At 40.3% G+C, this 22,198-nt stretch overlaps 1 pseudogene across 1 annotated transcript; it reads left to right on the top strand.

The window, feature by feature from the left end:
* The first annotated feature begins 10,049 nt into the window (after positions 1-10,049).
* LOC308417066 (serine incorporator 3-like) lies at positions 10,050-11,276 on the top strand (annotated as a pseudogene). Its single transcript has one exon. The product of its transcript is annotated as a serine incorporator 3-like (transcript).
* Positions 11,277-22,198: the final 10,922 nt, after the last annotated feature.

The raw sequence follows: 22,198 nt of genomic DNA, 5'->3' as shown, positions 1-22,198 counted from the left end.
ATGACCATGAATATCTGCCCTTATAGTCCTCATCTCGTGAATGCCAAGATTATATGCTTGGGTTATGCAGTAATGGGCACTGAACCCAGGGATTGGTGGATACTTGACCAGTCTACCTACTGAGCCACATCCTTACATTCTCTTTGACGTTCTTTTGGCATTCAAGCCCAGGACTTGGACACCAACTTTGTAAGTACCATTGGCTAGAATAGTTGTTACTGGAGGCTTGTGAGCTTTCAAGGTAACACACATTGCTCATTGTAGAGATTAATCACTGTGAAAGAAAGACAGCACATGAAAAATGACATGCCAACCAGAGAAGACCATCAGAATTGATGGCTTCAGCACCTGTCTCTGGAGTAATTGCTCCCTAAGGCAGTGTGATGTCAGTGATAATGGCTGTATGGTCCCCACAACAGCTGAATGGCTGCATGTAGACCTCTAAATCTTTGCTTTGGCTCCCACTTCCTGATGTCCCAACAGCATGTTTTAGAGTCACTACCTTTTATAATAACTCTGCCTCACAATGTGGTAAGATGTTTCTGTTATTGTTCTCCCGGTGGATAGATTCCACCGCTGCTCCAGGACAGCTACTGCCCTCCCCTCTTTAGAGAAAGGCAGTAAGGTTGCTTTCCCTCTGCCTCTTACTCTAAAACTTCATGTTCAACTTCCTGAACCGTCTATCTCCTAAGGACATGGACTTCTGAATGAAGTTGGTATCAATGAGGGAAGCCTCTTTACAGTGGATGGATCCCTGAAGTCATACTGTCATGGCAAGCCAAAGGCGCTGAATAGAGGAAAAGCAAAGGTGTTTTATTTAATTATTAATTCATTTTTAAATTAGTAGAAGAGATTTTATTTTTAAATTTTCAAACATTTGTTTTGTAATAATGTTTTAAATACGTTTTGAAGATTTTGTACATGTATACAATACACTTGATCATAGGCTTCCTCTCTTTTCTCCATCTCTGTGATCCACTTTATAATCTATTTCCAATAGTCCTTGTTCTGTGCCCATGTTACATTTTTTCTATTAATATCCCCATTTCTCTTGTGGTACCCCTCTAATCTATAGCCCCCCCTCTCTCCCCCTCCCTCCCTCCCTCCCTCCCTCTCTCTCTCTCTCTCACTCTCTCTCTCTCTCTCTCTCTCTCTCTCTCTCTCTCTCTCTCTCACACACACACACACACACACACACACACACATACACACACATACATACACAATACAGACAGACAGACAGACAGACAGACACACACAAAGAGCTAGGATCTATGATCTCTATTTGAGAACAAAACATGTGATGTGATGTTTGCCCCTCTGTGTCTAGGTTACCTCCCTTAATATAAGGATTTCTACCAGGAGTTGGCAAAAGAGATGAGATTTGAAGTTTGTCAACACCCTTAGCCATCAGGGAAACAAAAATCCAAATGTTGGCTGTAGACAGGGTCTCACTCTGTAGTTCAAGGAGACCTTGAAGTTGGAGAGATCTTCCTTCCCCAGATGCTTGAGTACTGGGGTTACAAGTATGAGTCTTACTTACTTACTTCTGACAGTAGGAGATCAGCAAGGCCAAGCCAAGGCTCCGCTGGATAACAACAGTGTGCAGAGACTTCTGATCAGTCTGGGCCAAGTGTTACTGAAAGAATGATGAGTCTGGCATACAATGCTGGCACTGGTGTGGTGGAGGAGGGGAGACAGAATGGTACAGAGGGCAATGCTTCTGCATCCAAGCAGGGACATAGCATCAGGTGGGGGTGGAGCCACATACCTTCCAAGAGCTTCTTGTAAAACTTGCCCTGATGCCACCATAGTTGGCTCTTGAAATTGGATTTTGCTTTCTGTGGGATTGGTCCCTACTACAGACGTAGCATGGTTCTCCTTTGAACAAATGCTGTTTCCCATGCAGCGGAGACCTTTCACACGGAAAGCTGGTCTCCACGATAAAAAATATGTATACTCAGAGGAATATGAAGATCATCACAAATAAATTCTTGGAGTTGGAATGAGATATGTGACATCTCATCTAATGACCAATATTTGAAGTTGCAACTTATACCCTTTGAAACAGACTCCTCCTTTAAAACCTAAAACCTATAGGGATTTACCAGGTAAAAGTAGTGAAACTGGTTGCTGTCAGCACCTCTCTGGGTGAGTGGCTTGTCTGTTTGGATTGGAGATGCAGACGGCATAAAAGATAGCCTAAGTGTCAGACAGCAAATTAAATAAGCATGCAATTTTGCTCTCCGGAAAGATGACATAACATGTAAATACATGTACCCTTTTAAAAAATGTCATTGATGTATTTAAATATACCGAGCTAGCTGAGCAATGAGAGCAATGAGCTAGGAAAGATTCACACAGCTCAACACCCACCTCTAGCCTCCACCAGACTGGCAGATCTGTGCTGAAATCCACCATCAGCAAGCCCAAGTCTTGGTTGCCAGGTTATCATGAGAGATGTGACAACCGTCTGTCCCAGATCATCTCTCCTCTAACAGGTGACCGCAGATGTGTCCAGCACCGTTTCAGGAGCAGATGCTACTTTTGGTCCTAGGGCTAGCAACAGAGCACACATAAATACCACCTCCTGGGCAGAATGTTCTCTATGCCAGGGGCCGGAACCAAATTTCAGCATCCATTTATCCGGTTGAGCAGTTTCTGGACACCAACCTTCTGTCACTGCTGTGACTGTTTTAATTGAACCAATTTTATGAGTGGCTGGCCTTTTGAATAAAACTTTTTTATTAATTTTTTTTTGAGTTTCATGCATATGGATATAAAGCAATCTGATTGCTTTGACCTCCCAACCTGTCTCATCTTCCTCCCATGCTTGCCTCCCTCTTCCTTGCTACAGGTCTTATGTTGGCTCCATTTATTTTCTCACTCACTGTTTAACTGGATGTCTGAATGACATGGGAAATGAGGACATTCATTCATACCCATTACCATCGGAGTGGAGCCTGGCAGGCTTACTGGCGGATACACAATGAAAAGAACTCTTCCTCCCCCAGAAGCTACCAGTAGCTAATGGTTCATCCACACACCATTGTTTTATGCATGGCTGGCTGGCTATATGTTTCAGAATGCACAGATCAGGGCACAGAAACTGCTGGTACCATAAAGTCATGACTGCAGGGCTGTTGTACCCAGAAGATCAGAAGATGGTACTCCATAGCCCCCCTTCCTGTTATCCACCTCTGATGTTCCTTCCCTTTCCTCTCCCACTATATTTCTTGAACCTTGAAGCAGTGATATAAGTGTTCTGTTTTGGGCACTCAAGTGAAGCAGGCACGTTTTAAGATAAAATTTGAAAGTTATTTTGAAGTAACTCTGGATTTAATGAAAACAGTCTAGTGCAGAGAGTGCTCTTCTGCATGACCACTGCTCGGGCTCCTGATATGAACAGCTGCATCCTTGCTCATTTGTTAAAACAAAGGTTGTAACCAGGGCATTTCTGTTGTCTTTGGTGCTAACGTCATTCTCATGTGGACTGCATTTTTCTTGCAGACTTTTCCGATTGATTCAGACTCTTCCCTAGAAAATTGCATCTCGCCCACGGTACACACCTTCCCAATCTCCTCTGACCCACGTCAGAGCCTTAGTTTTTGCAAGATGATTCTCTTAGTTGTAAAGAGTGATGGTCAGGTATTTTGTATGGTGGTCTGTGGCTGGATTCTAGGATGCTTTCTTCCTCCACAGACTCAAGTTATTAATTTTAGAGAATACAATAGAATTGAAAGGCCTCATCTTATCACATTGTGTCCAGGGCATATTGAACACATTTCCCACTAGGCCTTTTCATTGTGAACCATATTTTTCTTCCTATATTTGCTTTTCTTAGAAGTGAGCTTCTAAAATTTGTCAATATTCAAGGTTAGAGAATCATTCAACCCTCACACTCTGGATAAGAGAATGCATAAATATATTGTTTTGAAGTTTCAAGAAAAGTATAGCCTTATTTATGTGTTCAATTATATACTTACATTAGTGAGCATCCACTAGTGTGCTCACTTTTGTTGTTGGGTTGGAATCCAGTGCTATGCTATTTCTTTTGTTGTTTGTTTTCAGCTTTAGCTGTTGACTTTTCTCTCAGGCTGTGTTCTGAGTTCCTTTTACAGGACCCCATGGTTTGCTGTCCTTCATTATGGTTTGAGGGACATGGGCTTTTCTCTGCACATTTCTGGAATCAGCCATTTCTCCAGAGAAATAAGTTCTTCTTATTGGAGAATACTGTTGGTAACTAAGATCTATATGTGTGTGCTTTTATACGAGGATGGTACCACTAAGAAGGTCTCATAAAAACAGAGATAAGAAATCAGGAATGTATACTAGTCCATGTATGATATGGGTCTATGACGGCGTCGAACTATGAGTGTATATACTTACGTTGTCTGTATTTGTAATGATTCCCCCATATATATATATATATATATATATATATATATATATATATATATATATATCATCTAATCTATGACTATCTGTACTATACATTATATATCAAGCTATTTCTCAGTTCCTAGTGATGTCTAGTTGACAATCCAGGAGGGCCCAATTTCATCATTCTACACTGCTTTCAAAACCAGTATCTCTCTCTGATAAATACCTGGGTTAGACAATAATGGTGATACATACACGAGTTAAAATTTTATATATGGAAAACCATTTGTCCTCCTAAATGTTTCTGAAATTTAACAAAAGGATCTAAGACAAAGACTTTTCTGGATTAACCTTCTCTGCTGAGTGCTCATGAAAACAGACATCCAGACACATTTGGCTGACTAGAAATATTAATGGCTATCGGTGTTTGATGGTATTGTAGCATTATTTTGTTGCTTTCAAATTTTAAAAAATGAATGTAAAACTCTCAGTCGATATGATTAATAGCAGGTGTTCATATTTATTGATTTTAAAAAGTTCCAAGTGTTTTTATTGACATATAGCAAACTACATACATTTAAAGAATTGAGTGATGTTTGACAGACATCTATCTGTGAAGTTAAGATAATGAACAGTCAGAATTCTGATCGAAGGAGATGGCTCAATGGGTAAGTTACTTGGCAAGCTTGAAAATAGGAGTCCAGACTCAGAGACATGCCAGGCAGGCAGGGTGGATCACTCGGAATGACAGGACTTAGGAGGCAGGGATGAGGATCCAATGAGCAAACTGCTTGACCTGACTGGCAGCTTTAAGTTCAATGACAGATCCTATCTATATCATCTTACAGCTCATTCCATATAAGTATAGGGCAGAGAGTCATCTGGAAGACAGGGATGCTAACCTGTGGCATTCACAGAAGCATGCACATATATCCACATGTGCACACACACACAAACACACACACCCATGTACACATATACAGGTCTGTCTACATACCAACATACATAAGCATATATATATATATATATATATATATATATATATATATATATATATACATTCATACCACACACACACTAAATAAAATCGAAAAAGAACCTTCCTCATTTCCTTTGTGAATTTTAGAAAATGGTAGAATTTACAACTATAGAATCCGTGACAAAAAGAGGATATATAAATTTACAGATTATCTGTTTAAAGTAATACCATGCTGACTTAATTATTATATCTGTATATTGATACTGAAAATCAGGTAATGTCAGTTATTTTGTTTTATTTAATTCTATAGTTTTTGTGCATCATTGGTTCCTTGAATTCATGCATGAATTTAAAAAATTAAAAATTATTAAAACTTAAAAAAATGTTGTATGCATATAACTAAAATTCTATATGTTCACGTATCTCTCCTAATATAAACAATCTCTCTCTCTCTCTCTTTCTCTCTCTTTCTCTCTCTCTCTCTCTCTCTCTCTCTGTGTGTGTGTGTGTGTGTGTGTGCACGGGCATGAGTGTAAGTCTCTCTGGATGCCATAAAAAAGTGTCAGATCCCATATAGCTAAAGTTACAGATAATTGTGAGCATCCTGAGATAGGTGCTGGAAAAACAGTGTGTAGACCATTTGCTGGAACAGCATGTGCCCTTAACTGCTGGGCAATCTCTTCAGTACCTGAATGAATTATAGAACTGGCTCATAGACTTCTAAAAGAACAAAAGAGAGATAGAGCGAAAGAGACAGGGTGGGGGAGAGGGAGTGAGAGATGAAGAGAGAGAAACAGGAAGAGGAATATATATATATATATATCGATAGATAGATAGAAAGGTAGATTCTGTAGTTACACTAAAGAGAGCAAAAAATACCACTGAGATTTGGATTAGACTAGCTATGAATGTGAATTTGTCGATTGATTTTTAAAATTTTTTGTTTTGTTTTCTCTTTTAATCATGAATATTTATTATTCATTACTTTTTATATTTATAATTTGTATTTGTATTTGTTTTGTATATTATAAATGATATTTATTATTAATAATAAGTTAATAAAATTTAAAAACTGACTTCATATGCTTTAGACATTGCTCGTTTTCTAATATCGTCATTTGATATCATAAATTGTTCCCTAAGTATTTGTTTAGCCACCCCACAAACTTTTTGCATGCTACATTTTATTTTCCTGTAGTAAAAATATTTTTTTCAAATTTCCTTTTGATTTATTTTTTGGCCTATGAGTTTTTACGATACTGCTTATTTTCTGAGCATTTGAAGAAAATTTCCCCAGAGATCATTCTGTTGCTGATCTCTCTCTCTCTCTCTCTCTCTCTCTCTCTCTCTCTCTCTCTCTCTCTCTCTCTCTCTTTGATACCAAGTGTCAGGAGATATACATTTTTGTAGCTGTGTTGTTCTTCCCTTCTTAGAAATTCTAATACTTTATTTTTCCTGTTGAGAGTCTGTAATCCTTCGTATGATCTATTTGGTAACTGCTGCTGTTGGGTGGAAAATACCATAAATGTCAACAAAATCAAGTTGATTTTGCCCAGCTATTCTATGTTTCTACAGATTTTGTCTATTTTTATCTATTATTGACTGAAGAATATTGAACTGCATCTCTCTAATGAGAATTAGCCATGGAAATTGAGAATCTGGCTACAGGCAACATAGACAAACTATATAGTTCTTTGTGTATGACTGCTAGTGACATTTAAATCTGGGGAAGAGAAAGGAATGTTGTCACTAATCCTGATCTTGCTATGTCTGTATGTTGATAAAGAGGAAGCTGGCTCGGTGACACATCTTTGCTAAAGATCCCTGTTGCAAAAAAAAAAAAAAAAAAAAAAAAAAAAAAAAAAAAAAAAAAAAAAAACAAAAGATCTCTGTTGCATAAATTTCAAGTGTGCAGGAACCATCTGAAATAATCACAGGGAAAGATACTTCTTACCTCTCCTCAGATGGCAAGGGAAGTGCTCACTGACTCCGCCCAATACTCACGATATCTAGAAAATGAATGAACAGGAGCCACGAATCACAGCCCTGTCCTTCTCCTCTAAGACATCCCCCTCCTCACCCCCTCACTCCCGGTTTTAGTGGTTTCTCACTCCTCCCTGTTCTAAAGTGTCAGTGTGATTGTGATGAGAAGCACTATCCCTCTGGGCAACTCTAGGAAACCCCCATGAGTCAGGGGATAAAAAATTCAGGTGGTAGATATTGGGGTTCAGGTGCTCCATGGATGTTTAGAAAGATAGTTTCTGATGTATCCCATTTGTAGGAAGGAAATGCTTACTTTGGTTAATGTGTGCTTGTAATCTTGGTAAATGTTTCCTAAATTCAATAGGAGTGGTTTCTCTTGAAAGTTCAGGAACTTGAGAGTTAACTGTCAACACTGAAACCACTGAGGGTACAGATTGACTGGTTTCTTGATTAATGATCTCCAGTGACTGACCATCTAAGCTAGATCTTATATTTACTTTGTGGCCTTTTGGATACCCTAGAGGCCACCAATGTATTTTAAAGATCTGTGAGAAACAAGGTAAAGCAAGTAAACACATGAACATGAACATTTTCTGGGGATGAAGATCTGTGATTTTCACTATACTTGAAAAAGGTTGTGTGGGCTTAGGAGGTCCCCAAAAGCTTAAGGGATCTCATATGAATAAGAATTCCTTGCATGCATTGAAAATAGTTAAATTACTCAATAAATTTAATAAAATTTAGTTAATAAATGTAATCTGGGCAACTCTTCTACTTGAAATGGTAAAGTTCTCTAAACTTGGAGTTTACCAATAAAAGTTTTTCTATTAATACAGATTCATATGAACAAGTGAAATCAAATGAAATTTTAACTAATTAGAACATTTACATAGCTAAACTTCCCCTAGCATTCAATTTTTCATTTGCAAGAGCAAATGGCATGAAAGAAAATTATTATTGATTAATGGAAACAGCTCTTCAAGAGTTTTAGTAGATCAGAGAGTTGTGTTTTATTCCTCTGGTACACGGCTGTGGATCAAAAGATGAGGCACAATGTGGTCTAGAGTCTTCCAAGATAACCTTGCTTTGAAGGTGGCAAACTGAGTTGGTACTCAGAGAAAGCTGAGAACGTGGAACATGAAAGGGAGAGTCTCCAGCCAGCTCACAGGGAATGAGAAAGCTAGTCTTGGCTTCCTGAGCAGGAGCTGGTCCAGATTTCACACCAAGGCTCTTGCTCTTTAACTCATCTGCTCTTCACTGGGGACTGGGAGGCTTGAGAAGAGGAGAGCCTTGCCTCATTAGGGGCTCAGAAGCAGAGAATGAAGAACAGGACCTTGGTAGAAGCAGAAAATTGATGGTTATTAGATGGTGAAGGGAGACTGCGAAGTGTTGAGGTTGATGGTGGTCTATGGGTACAAAGGCATACTTCCGTTAGATAGATTCTGGTCGTCTACTACATAGTAAGAGGCCCAGAGTCAACAATAGTGCCTTATGTATTTCAAAATAGCAGGAATAAAGAATTGTTTCAGTGTTGCGACACAGACATATTTGACATGATGATATCTAAATTATCATAGTATGATTATTACTCAGTGTATGCATGTATCTGAGTCTAATACTATTTGCCCTAATTATGCATAATTATCGTGCCATTCAAAAGCTTTATAAAAATTCTCAGAGTTCAAGTCAAACGATCTATTAAAACTCCAGTTCCAAGGAAAGGAAGGAAATATTTCCAAGAAGCAGCAACGGCGCCGTGATAGTGTTTCCACATGGCCATAGATTCTGGAGTACTCAGTCTATGTCTGACCCCATGCCACTCCTGCCCTTCCCCCCCTAAAGAGGATCAGGGTCTTTTTCTCACAGGGAACAGTACGCGTTACTTTTCCTACACTTAGAACACTGTACGTGTGCAGGGCAGCCGGTGATGATCATCAACTCCCACTCAACTGCAGGCACACACATAGAGCATCAACACTGTAGTGGGAGATACTTTCTGCTCAAAGTATGTGAAATGAGATGAATCCCTAATAACCATTAAATGAGGCCACTTTGCCAAGAGTGCTCCTTCCGGTTAGCAAGATTGGGGCTTATTAGCATGTCCTGTGTTCCCTGGATATGGGGTTTCCATAATCACCATGTAGTTGGTTCCTTGTCCTTAAAAACGTTCATCGCTGTGTGCACAGTATGGTATGGTATTCCAGATTCTCCTTCACCATGTGTGCATTCAGTTTGGAAATCAATTCTTTGCTCCTGACCACTGAACCTCCGGACCATTGGTTCTCTGCTCCTTCCTTCTCTTCTCTTTCATCTTCTCATTCTTGGGCTGTTCATTAGGAATGCCCAAGCAAACAGTAGCTCAGAGGGTAAACAATTTACCACATTTTTAGGACAGTTTCTTTATTTTGGCAAAGATAACAATAATTTCTAACCATCATATATCAACTCAGTATCTAGTTTTATTGGTTTAAACACATTAAGTTTGGCTACCGTGTGGGAAGCCTTTGGTAGCAGTGGGTCCTGGCTCCAGCAATACCTTGGGGGCCATCCTTGGCGTGTTCTCCCTTGCCAGCTGGGCTCCATGCTATGCAGTGGTGCATCACATGTGCTGCACAGTTGCTGTCCCGTCAGTAACAATTCCACTGTGACTCGGCTCACCCACGCTTCTGTTCTCATCCTTGGCATGGTTGTGTCTTCCATCACGATGACAGAAGACATACAAACTCAGCTGAAGGAGATGCCTGGATTCTGTGAAGGAGGATTTCAAATCAAGACGCTTGATACAAAGGCAGAGAAAGATTGTGATATGTTGGTCGGTTTTAAAGCTTTTTGTCAGATCAACTTTGCTGTGGCCATCTTTTTTCTTCTTTGGCTTCTTTTTGCTCATGCTAAAAGTTAAAACAGATCAAGATCCCAGAGCAGCGGTACACAATGGCTTTTGGTTCTTCAACATCACTGCCATTACTGGTGTCACGGTTGGATCTTTCTACATCCCTCGGGGTCATTTCACTGAAGTCTGGTTCGGTGCTGGAATGCTGGGGGCCACGCTCTTCATTTTTATCCAGCTGGTGCTTTTGGTAGACATGGCTCACACTTGGAATGCATCATGGGTAAATCGAAGAGAGGTGGGGCTCCGGTATGCTGCCTTGCTGTCCTTTACAAGCCTAGATCCTCTGATTGTCTTTGCCGTGTTGCTTTACATCTTCTACACCAAACCTGACGACTGCACAGAAAACAAGGTCTTCATCAGCCTGAACCTGATTCTTTGTGTTACGGTTTCTGTTGTACCCACCCTCCCCAAAGTTCAGGAACATCAGACTCCCTCTGGCCTCCTGCAGTCCTCCATCATCCCTGTGTACACCTTTCCCCTCACTTGGTCGGCCATGACCAGTGAACCTAAGCAGACCTGCAACCCCTCCCTTGTGGGCATCACCACACACTTAACTTCACCAACTGTGTCTCCAGAAAACTCAACTACTCTTGCTCCTGCCTATGTTTCACCATCAGAGAATGGACACTTTACATGAATCTGAATGGTTTGGGGGACTGACTATCTTTGTTATATGCCTTATATACTCTAGCATCCATACTTCGAGCAACGGCCTAGTTAACAAGCTGACTCTCTTGGAGTGACAGTGTTATCCTTGGTGATACCACGTGGAGCCAATGATGAAGATGAACAGCTTTGGCGGGCGGTAGACAATGAGAAGGAGGGGGTGCAGTATAGCTACCCCCCTTTTTCACATGATGCTCTGCTGTGCCTTCTTGTACATCATGATGACCATAACCAGGTGGTACAGCTCTGATGTCAAATTCCAGAAAGTATCCAGTGAGTGGCTAGCTGTGTGGGTCAAAATAGGCTCCAGCTGGGTGTGCCTCCTCCTTTACCTCTGTGGCTCCCCTGATCCTCACAGGTTGGGACTTTAGCTGAGTTCTGTGTCAAAGGTACTGCTAAAACTGACAAAGTCTCCTTTCCTGAAAATGCATATCCATTTTATGGTTTAACTAGACAATTAAGTGAACACTTTGCAGATTTGGCTATATTCAGGTATATATCAAAAGGAAAGATTGAATAATGCTTGATGCAGAATCAGAGGTGTAGCGTCCTGGTTCTTGGCAAGGAATTATGCCTGGGGGTTCTTCCCCAGAAATGTAGCTGCTCATAAGACTGAGAGAAGGCTGTTGAGTTCCTGTACTTACTTCTTATACTACACTGATGCTGGTTGATAGAAGTCTGTGGCTTGATCGGATATGTCACCCATCAGTGCTTTGTAGATCTGATTAAAATGAAAAGTTCACTTGGGAAATACTGCAGTGCTATGTAATGATCTTGTTGTGAGTGTGTAAAAGTCAAAGGAATGTCAATTAATTACCTTTGCAACATAAAAGTACTTAATTAAAATTATTTCATTAAACATTATTATTATTATTATTTTATTATTAAATAAATATTATTAAAAACTATTATTAAAATAGATACTTAGTTTCTTGTTTAACTGTATTTGTTTTGAAGGGGTCTTTTCCATATAACCCAGACTTGCTTGGAACTCAGATCATCCAGTTCCAGCTTCCAAGTACTGAAATGTAGGTCTGTACCACCATAGCTAGTTTCTTAAGGCTCCCTCTGCAGTGGGGTTGATCAGTTTCCTTTTGTTTGCTTGTTTGGAGAACAATGTTCATCCGACATTGTGCTCTCTTCCTACACTTAAGATTTGACTAGTCAAGTTTTAAGTTCATTAGAGACTATCTCAGATATTTTCTCTGGGGAAGACCAAAGTAGGAAAGAAATAGTTTAAACACTGTCAAAAGATATTCCTGAAAGGCAGTGTGCAAGAGAGGTATGAAAACAAAAACAAAAACAACAACAACAAAAAAACAAAAACAGAAACAAAACAGGCTTTTCAACAGAGACTCTCTGAGTACTGGTTCTGCATGAGGCCCTGTCAGGGTGAAGACAAGACAGAGACATTCTTCCATCTAAGGAAGGTGAGCTGTTTAGCCTGGTAAATTAGTGCTGAAAACTCATCCCTGGATAAAGGCTAGCACAGTGACTTTCTCAAGAGAGTGCCTTTAGGATTTGTAACTTTGGTCCATACCAGATATCAGGGAAATTCATCTGAGATTTGAAATAGAGATGTAAAGGGGGTTTGGGGAGCAAGAGACAGTTTAGACAATTTCCACATTAGTGTTTAAGGGGATAGGAGAGAGTGATTTCTAGATTAATCTGTGCAGATAGGTTCTATTTGGAACCCTGGTTGTGTATCAAAGGATAAAGGGGTTTCTTCATATGATGAATAGGTTTGGGAGTCAGATTGAGTACATGCTTACTGAGTACATGCTGTGTTTGTGACCTTGAGTACTCTGCCTGGGCCTCAGTCAGTTGAAGATAAAGTTGTCTCAGAATGGATCTATTGTAAGAGTGTTTGACAGTAAGTGCCAATGTTGCTGTGTATTAAAAATAAGACTAAATGTATTTAAAAGATCAGAAGTGTTCGGAATCTGATAGAGGCTGGGTTGGAGGTGGTCTTAGAGAATTAAACATATATTCAGAATATAACTAGCTAAAAAGAGTTGGAGGTCAGGGAAGCTGGGTTTGACAGAGGTTGTTGGAACCACTGTTCTTTAGGATCATGTGTGGAAATTGAAGTACAAAGGATTTGTGGAGCAGAGAGTTTTGGTCCTTAATCTTAACTGTGAGACAAATACCTGTTTTTAACAGTAGGGGAGCCAAGGTCAGTCCTTTAAGGGTCCAACATTTCAAAACAGTTCCCATTCCTCCCCTTATATGATTCAAAATAAATGGAGTTCTAAATTAAAATAATGCAATAAAGTTCAATAAAGGTTTTTTCTCCTACTGTGAAAAAATAAACCAAAAAATAAATCAAGTTTGATTTTTTATGTAAACACACAACTTTGGTTTTATTGTTAGATGCAGGGTTTCAGTGTACAGTTCAGGCTATTCTGAAAATCACTGTCTAACCCAGTCTGGGCTCATACTTCTGGAAATTCTCCTGTTTTAGCTTCCTGAGTGCTATGAAGGAAGTAATGTACCATCCCTCCAGGCTTCCTAAACATTTTTTTTTAAATACAGTCAAACTTCAATTGTTTTACATGACCTTTAGGTCTCTTGGTTTGAACTTCATCCTAAAATGTTTATGATGAAGGATCTTGGTTTTGGTCCAATAATGGGAATTGGCCAGTAGCAAACCCAGTAGAATTTCTTTCTTCTCAATCTTTCTGATCCTTTGGATAGAGATATTTGATTGGGTTTGAGTGTCCTTTCTTTTTCATGCCCTGTTCAAAGGTAGCTGGGTTCTCTTGCACTTAGAGGAACCTGGAAGTCACTTTTCATTGTATTGGTAGCTACTCCAATCAATGTTTGGATCATTAACCCTTGAATGACCACAAATGGAGATATTATAATTCTATCATTTTTTTTAACAACCTGGGAACTGTTGTGTTGTAGAAATTATTTAATCACAATCTGGGGTTTCTATTCTGCCTTTGACTCTTTAGTTCCCAGTTAAAAGACACACAGCTTTATATTTACAAACAGCACAAGAGTTGGGCAGATACTTAGCCTCCAAGCTATTAGAATATACTCTCCTATCAACAACCCTGAATTATTCCTTACTACTTGATATGTTTCTTCTGGGCTGCTCTTAATTCAAATTGGCCAGTCCTCAGGCCTTAGATTTTTTTTTAATTTTTTAATTTTTTATTTTTTATGGCTTACCTAACCCATAGTGGCTTCTCCTTCTTCTTCCTGCACCTTCTTCACCCCTTCACGGTCTCCTCCAATAATAAGCCTGGTAAAACTAAATTCCACCCATATCTTTTCTGTCCAGCTACTGGCTGCTGGCATCTTTATTTACCAATCAGAACTAAGAGAACAGAGTCACAGGTTTAGCTGCAGACTCCAGGTCCTGGGTGCTAAACTTAGCATTATAATAGACAGAAAGACCAAACCTTAACAGTCTAGTAAAGAAAAAACACCCCCATGAACTATTTGATTATTCAGTGATACAGTTCACATAGGAAAGGCAAAATGATTACCACAGTCTTCTTTTGTTTAGCTGCTTTCAAAATTGTTGGTTCAAGGCATTCTTAAGTAAAACCCAACTTCACATTCTAACATTTGTTTTGTAAAGACGTATTTATTTCATGCGTATAGGTATTTTGCCTACATATATTAATTGTACTGTGTATATGCCTGGTGCCTGTATAGGTCAGAAGAGGACACTTAATCCCTTGGAACTGGAGATGCAAGTGGTTGTGAACTTCCATGTGGGTTCTAGGAACCAAACACAAGTCCTCCGTAGGACCAGAAACCATTCCTCACCTTGGATCCATCTCTTTGCCTCTTAATATTATTTTGATTCCTATCACCATGGATTCACACACATTTTATAGATTTTAACCTATCATCACTGTAGTTCACATCCTTTTGTAACTTTTACCATCTGGATAGTTAGCCTATGAGTTGTTTCTACATCTGTGTTTGTCTTTGTAGACTCACTTCATGGCCTGATAAGATGCTATAGCTTTCTCTGGAATATTGCAACCTGGGTATGGGAAGCCCTCCATATATCCAGTCTTTTCTATACCGTTTCATTGCACACAGTTAAGAACTATAGTATGTTTTATTTGTTTTGGAATCAAATACATGACAACTTCATGATTCTTTTAAATTCAACAGTTTTCCTGTGTGACTGAAAACTCTCTATCCCCTGTATACTAGTTATTAAGGACACCTTAGTTACTTCTGTCATTGTGATAATATCAAGGAAACTTCTGAGAAATCAATTTGGTTCCCAAGGGATGCAGTCCCCCTGTCAGTAACAGTGTGGCAGAGTTACCACAGCAGAAGTGCAGGGTAAGGGTTCTTAACATTTTGATAGGCTTGGAAGACGAGAGTGGGGACTGATACTCATCTGGCTTTCTCTTTTCCTTCTTTTACTGAGTCTGAACTCCAGGTCCACACAGTGGCTCCACCCATGTTTGGGGTGTATCTTCCCTCTTTAGTTGGTCCTCCAGAAGAGTCTTCACTGAGCCAAGAGTATGTCTTCTAAGGGATTATAGATCCAGTCATCATGGAACACCCACAATGATATCATTAGTCCACCACACAAGTCTTTAAAAGTTTTATCTCAATAATACCCAAAATAAACGTACAATAAGAATGGGAACATAAGAACCAACCCTATGGTTACCATAAATGATTTAGGAATTTTATTGTGTCATTTTCATTTCTTTTTGTCCTTAGAATTTGTCCAACTTGGGAGTTCCTTATAATGGATATCTAGGTTTCTTTATATAAGGGGGGGGCTGTGGTAGAAGGAAGCTCTGAACCTCACCAGAGCAGGTCTGCAATGCAATTCTTGAGAGTTATAAAATTTAGAGCATTTGCTTCGAAGTAGAAGCAAGCCAGGTGAAGGTCTCGGACTTTAACCCTGGCCATTTTACATGTGTGACTGGGAGGTTTCATTTTAGTGGCCTGGAACTCTATCCCTTTGAGTTGGCCTCAGATGTTCCATCCAAGAAACTGAGAAATGTCTTCCATCAAAAAGGAAGGGACATTCTTTCTTTATCTTTGTTTAGTCTGCATTGGGGAAACAAAGTCACTATTACTGTATTTAAAGAAAATTACCATTCTTTAAATAAGCCTGTAATTTACACATCTAGTAGCTACCATTTTGTCTCCAGTCTAGTCTCTGCTTCTGGACTCAGCTCCTGGAAACAGAGCCATTAAGTGGTTAGGAAGTGCCAGGCTTAGGTCAATGCTGCCTGAATACCTTGTCTAACTGCTGTGCTTGCTTGGAGCTTCTAAAATTGAGATATCTCACTGACAGCGTGAGATTTCTGAGCCCCAAAGCAGGGCATAGCTATTGTTCCTTTACTCCTGCAGGGGAGAAGTCAGAACAGTGCCACAGGCTCAGAAGTATCACAAGCGCACAACAAAGAGCAATGTGCTTTTGAGACATTACCAGATATATGGACAGGTTCTTAAATTCCTCAGCACTGCATTCAGCTCTCGACTGACTAGTATCTCTCATTCTTCATGCATAGCATTACCCTGGCAGGACTTGAAAAGTCACAGTCCAAGAATCCAATGTCTCTGTAGCCCTGAGTAAAATCATTGAGGTCCTGTGGGTCATAACATCTAGGAGCTAAAGCACACAATGAGAACAGAGAGAGGGAGGAAATATGCACAGAGGTAGAAACAGATGATTAAAATGTGGTTTACCTGTGTCTATGGTAGGGCCAGCCCCTTCCACATGTGCACATAAGGTGTCTATATAACTTAGGTGATCCTGCAGGACTTTCTCATTCCAATTGTCCTTGGATGGCTGCTGAAACAATCGAAACATTTGCCTAACTCTCATGCACTGAGACTCAAACAGAAGCTTAGGACTTGCTACCCTTGTTTGCCTCCTCTGCCTGTGCCTGCATCTCACCTTGTCGTAGGTCTGAAAATCACTTGCTTCTTCAGCTGCTGTGCATTAGAGTCCCAACTTTGTAGCTGGACACATGACACTTCCCCGCCTCCAACTGCCTAGAAGTTGTTTGTCCATCCGCAAAACCAGATTGTAGGTATGACTCCTAGGCATGTCCTCCAAGTAACTGACTTTTGTAAACATGTCCTGACTTTGTCCCTGATTCTTCAGAATACAGTGACAGTCTCATCATTTTTCTTTGATCACCAATTCTGTGTAGTATGGAAGCCCTGATCCATGACACAATCAGTCTTTTGTATCCTCTTTGAACTCCATACATAGTCACTGTGTACTCATATGCCTTATTAACATTCCATGCATGCACACTGTGTGTGTGTGTGTGGTATTGTGTATTTAATATTTAAAAATGCATGCTCTAACTCCAAACAACATATAAGATGTTAGAAGTCAGGGGCCATGCATCCTCCTCTGTCTTTGAAAAAAGAATCTCTGTAATTAACCCTCAGCCTTTAAATAACCTTCATCATTAAAAAAGGGGGACTCTTGGCATCTGCATGTTCATTGTATACAAGTACCTGAAGTGAAAGTTTCTTGTTCTTTGGGGAATTCCAGAACAAACACCAAAGTTCTATATTACAAGTTCTCTGATGTACTAAAAAAATTTTGGAAGAAAATGCTTCTTGGGTATGTAACAGCTGTGTTGCTACATCTAACCCCTTAACATCCTCTTATCCTTCTTTTCTACATGGTTTTTGTAAATCTGACCATAGGCCATAAGGAAAAGAAATGGGGCAACAGTTATGGTGGTAAACTGTATCTTTTCCCCTCTCAGCAAGGATGGGGACAGCTGCATTGCATCCAAACTCATACAAAGTAAGGGAGAAGCTGTGCTTGGAAAAAAATCATATCTTTGATGTGGGTGGTTCCTGTGAGAACTGGAAGCCAGGCATGGCATTTTCTGGAAGAAGGACCACTGAATTCATTGAGTTAGCAAAATCCAATCCCTGTCTCTTACTGAGTAGTGAAGGAGTAGAGGGAGATAGAAGTGAGGAGAATAGATGGGCAGTAGAACAAATGACAGGGACAAGTATACATGAGTTCCATCTAAGTCCACGAAGCAGGCAATGTCCTTGGGAAGGAGACATCTTGCCAATACTGCCTACTGTCATGGTGACACCAGGCATAAGCGACTGGATATGAAACCACGGGCCATAAGAATGATTTCCTCTGTGCAGAAAGAGGACATTACATATAAGGAATAAATCTGCTTCTTCCTGCTCATTATAATCCCCAGTGGGTGCACAGAGGAAAGGAGTGTGGAAGGGAGGAGGACAGAAGACCGGGCTGTGCTGCTTGCTGGTCGTTCTGCCTAGGGTTAGGTCTGAGATGTACAATGGAACTCCATTAGAAGCTCACTTCTAATTGAGTTGGGAGTGGGAAGCTAGAATGAGTTTTTTAATATGCACAGGGACACAGGATGAGTGGATAGAACATTGTTCAGCATATTAGTTGTAGATAAATGGTCTGTTTGCATTGTACATGCAGAGTGTTCAACCAATGCCTGCCACTAGTGAAGGCAATCCTATCCGTATATAGATTAGTCTTCTATCCTTCTTATGAGCTCTGCAATTGGAGTTATGTTGAAGGAACCAATGGGCTGAAAGCTACCTGGGCATCCTTCAGTGTAGGAGCCTCCAAGTGGGAATGAATCTTTGAGGTCATGGACTTCATGCATTCGATTCTAATACATAATCGCCACAATTAGTTTCTAAAATTTCTCGGACAATCTTTAAGGGACACAGCAGTGCATGGAAGAGGTGTTTCTCATTTTTATAAAGAAAACATTTTGTGGTTCGGAACACTTACCTAAGTTGGACTAACGTCCTAACTCTTTGTACAGTTTCTACCTGCCCGTAAGGTGGCCATTGCTTACAGTGCTCTCATTGAAAAGGAACAATTTCATGTACCAAACTCTGTGCCAAACTGGACACAGAAAAGAGAAGAGATTATGGGTTGATTTTGTGAATCTTCTTTTCTAGGGGTTTTCATAGTCTCACAGGCAGGTCAGTCTCAGAAGATGATGACAGTATTTGATGCCATTTAGTAATCCCATTTTTTACCCTTGAAACCTTTATCCATACCATGCCCTGCCAGTTATCTACCAGTTAAAATACAGACCTTTTTTTTTTTTTTTTAAAAAAAAGAGTTGTATACAAACTGAGATATATATATATGTAAATATGTATTGGCTCCATAAATGAAACTGGCCACTTTAAAATTATTTTTACCTAAAGAAAATATCCTGCTTAAAGTGAAGAGAGAGAGAGGGATCAAAAATAAGTTTAGTTAATCCAGACAATCCTGGCTTCCTGGGCCCTTTCATGGGAAGGGATAGATCGACATCTCTATATGTTACTTAATATTTTCAGGAAATAGATGATTGATCTTTAACACCCTTGCCATGGGCGAAGTTTCCTGAAGGCTGGGTTGCTGCAAAGTCACCCAGCTTTCCTCAGTCTTCTCCAAGGCCTGCAAGCACCCGCAGCAGAACTCTTTGGTTAGTTATAATGGAACTTCTCCTGATGCTTGGAATTTATGGCATGTGAAATTGCAGGATGTGAGAGCCCATCAATTTAGTATCTGTGGGAGAAGTACCAGGCTCAGGTGAGCAACAACCAGTCTTGGAAAGGATGGACTTAAATGAAGGGAAGGCTAAGGTTCCCCTTGCCATGCATTGTGAGCTTTGAAGCAAATGCACCAAGAAAGAAACAGCCTCCACCGGGAGCCAGACGTATTGATTCATCTGCTGGCACTAAAGAGAGAATGGAGAAAAAAAGAACATGCTATTTTCCTTCTCTGGAAAATGATTTTTTTAGCTGACCAAAGGGTAGACAGCCGGGGACTTGGACTTTCACAAAATGGGAGGTGAATTTTCCATTATCGCTTTGATCGCTCTTTTCTCCCACCTCACTGTGTGTCTCTCTCCTCCCTTTCCCTGTGTGTGTACGTCTTCATGTATGTGTACATTTTAATGTGTGTGTAATGCAGACATGCATGCATGTGTGTGTGTAAAGCTAGTGGTGCACACGGACAGTGAGTATCTTCCTTTCTCTTGCTTCAGCTCATTTTTGTGCCAGGGTCTCTCCGTGGATGGAGTTGGAGGCTTCAGCTAGACTAGCTGGTCAGAGTCCCAGGAATCCTTCTGTTTCTGATTCCTGGACTTTGGGATTACAGATGCTGTCACCCTTCCAGACTTTTGTGTGGGTGCTGAGGATCGAACTCATGTATTTATGCTTGAATAACAGACACTTTTCTACTGAGCTATTTTTCATCTTCTTGTTATCTCTTTCACATGTGTTCCTTGTCTGTATCTTTAGACTTTTCTCTACCCCCTTTGGCCTGCATTTTGACTACGCTGACTCCTTGTTTGTTGCTGGGCCTTTGTTCCCACTGTTTCTTCTATCTGACGCACTGTTTCATGCTTTTTATCTTAATCTTTTATGCTTCTGCCCAGCACAAAAGCATTCCCACTAGTTGGTGGTTGGACTGGCCCAGGTGACTTTCTTTTGGCCTCTATCATAGTGTTACAACCAATGGTCGTACCCGTTGATTCTTTGTTTGGGGGTTGCCCTGCTTGTCAGACAGGAGTATGGCTGGACCTGACTCTACACTGCCAGTCAAATCCTGCATTCTGAAATCAAGACATGTTCAAATTATAGCTACTGAATGGAACATAATTGAGGATATGGATGAGGAAGTGCATGTAATTTAGGAGGTGCCTTTTTTGATGCTGTCCTGATCACTATGACTGAATCAATTTCCTTGAATACATGCCAGCCTGTTGTCTTTTATACAGTTCGTCACACAGCCAGCTAAGTGTCTGTCACACTGAGGATGTTCAGTGTTGTCTAGAAAGGTGATGGGTCAGTCAGATCTCATTTCATTTGGCATTCTTTTTACTGGACACAATAAGTTAGTCAGCACACCCCCCTCCTCCAAACATGCTCCTGGGACTGCAGTCATATACATGTATAACTAATTTTTTCAAAACCTATTTTTAAGGATGGTTCTTAAATACTTTAACCTCTCCTCTAGCCCACCACTAGAGGTAATGGGAAAGAAAGATATGGAAGAAGTAGACCTATTTAGAAATGGTTTCGGAGCATACCGTGTTTGTGTGTTTGTGTTGTCAGAAAATTAGTTGTTCAGTATGAAGGTCAGCAGTGGCAGCTCGATCCACTTGCAAATACTTCATGGATAAACCAACAGTCTAGTTCAGTAGAGATGGGGTAGCAAACACGAACCAGCAGCAGAGACAGTCAGGCACCAGCCTCAGCAAGAGTCAGCAGGAGAAACCAGGAGAGATGCCAGGAGTTCTCAGTTGTGCCTCTCTCAATAAAGTGAATATATTCAAAGACCCGAAACCAACAGCTTTACACAGGCTAGCTCTATAAATAAGCCTAGCTCAGCTTCTATCACCATCCATTGAGTTCTATTTATACTCCTTCCAAACACCATGTATCCTCTACTGGTATTGCATCACCAAGTGTCTAGTTTGATCATCTCAACAACACTATGGGGACAGGGGCCATTTTATAGGCAGGGATTGAGAGTCAGCGAGATTGAGCCACTTGATCAAACCATATAACTCAAAAGAGAAAAATGTAGACCTCTGCTAGAATTTAACAAATGTCCCCTCTTCTGTTACTTTGACTTGGGGTAAGTAGGTGAAAATTTACAGGTAGGTTCAGAAGCAATTAATGGTGGATGTGTTTACCATTGTCCTTTGGAAGCATGCAATACCTTTCAGTATTATGAACACTAATCTATAGGGATTAAGTCTCTAGGTAGACACTAACTCAGCTTCTTCATGTTCAGTGGGTTGTGTAGAGCTGGATTTAGCAATAGGGCCTTACTATCAGTTTGTGGAGAAAAAGAAATGGGTCTGGAAATAGTCTGTGTTGTTTGGAGTTTCCCATGGGGCTTCTTTTGCTACCAACTTGATTAGATGTTACCCGTTTCTAGCACTGGAAGCTCCATAACATTATTTTTCAGTGTGTTTGTGTGTGTTTGTGTGTATGTGTGTGGGGGGGGGAGAGACAGAGACAGAGAGACAGAGAGAGAGAGAGAGAGAGAGAGAGAGAGAGAGAGAGAGAGAGAGAGAGAGAGAGAGAGAGAGACTGCCTCAAGAAATAATGGGGCTTAAGAAAGGTTGGGGGGGGGAAGAAGGCAACAGTAGGGAGTGTGGAAAGATACTCAAAAATTTTTAAATGCTGGTGTGTCAATGTCCTTAGGAAACCTGGTAGTACATACAATAAGTCTATGCTGGTGATGTTGCTGCTGCTGCTGCTGATGATGATGATGAAGAGGAAGAGGGAGAAGGAGAAAAAAAAGA

The sequence above is a fragment of the Micromys minutus genome (assembly GCF_963924665.1).
Source record: "Micromys minutus genome assembly, chromosome: 2".
In the NCBI taxonomy this organism is placed as follows: domain Eukaryota; kingdom Metazoa; phylum Chordata; class Mammalia; order Rodentia; family Muridae; genus Micromys; species Micromys minutus.
This window is presented reverse-complemented; position numbering and strand designations above follow the sequence as displayed.